The following is a 696-nucleotide window of genomic DNA, read 5'->3' on the forward strand; positions in this document are numbered from 1 at the left end:
GCTTTCTTTGTTTCTTGCTATGGCCTCTGCTTTGAAATTTATTTTGTCAGATATAAATATTGCTTGCTATCCCTGCTTTTTTTTTCATTTCCATGGAAAAATTATTTCCATATCTTCACTTTCATCCTGTGTGAGTCTTTTGTTCTGAGGTTGGTTTTTTTTGTAGACAACATATATATGGATCTTGCTTTCTTATGCATTTAGCTACCATATGTCTTTTTTTTGGAGCATTTAATCTATTTCCATTTAAGGTTATTTTTGATAGTTATTTATTGCCATTTTAATACATTATGCCTATGTTTCTCTATATATATTTCTTCTTTTTTAAAAATATGTTTTTACTGATTTCAGAGAGAAATATTTTTATATTTTGCCTATGCTCAACCACTGAATATTGTTATATTTCATGTTGTCCAATCTAAATATTGTTATATTTCATGTTGTCCCACAACTCCCTTAAACTGTCCTGATTTTTGTTTTGTTTTTTATTTCAGAGAGAGGAAGGGAGATAAAAGCATCAAGGATGAGAATCACCAATCAGCTGCCTCATGCACACCCCCTACAGGGGATCAAGCCTGCAACCCAGGCATGTGCCCTAACCAGGAACAGAACCCTGATATCCTAGTTCATGGGTCAACACTCAACCAATGAGCCACACTGGTCAGGCCTTCAATTGTATTCTATATTTCTGAGATA

This window comes from Myotis brandtii, unplaced genomic scaffold (genome assembly GCF_000412655.1).
Source record: "Myotis brandtii unplaced genomic scaffold, ASM41265v1 scaffold616, whole genome shotgun sequence".
Lineage (NCBI taxonomy): Eukaryota > Metazoa > Chordata > Mammalia > Chiroptera > Vespertilionidae > Myotis > Myotis brandtii.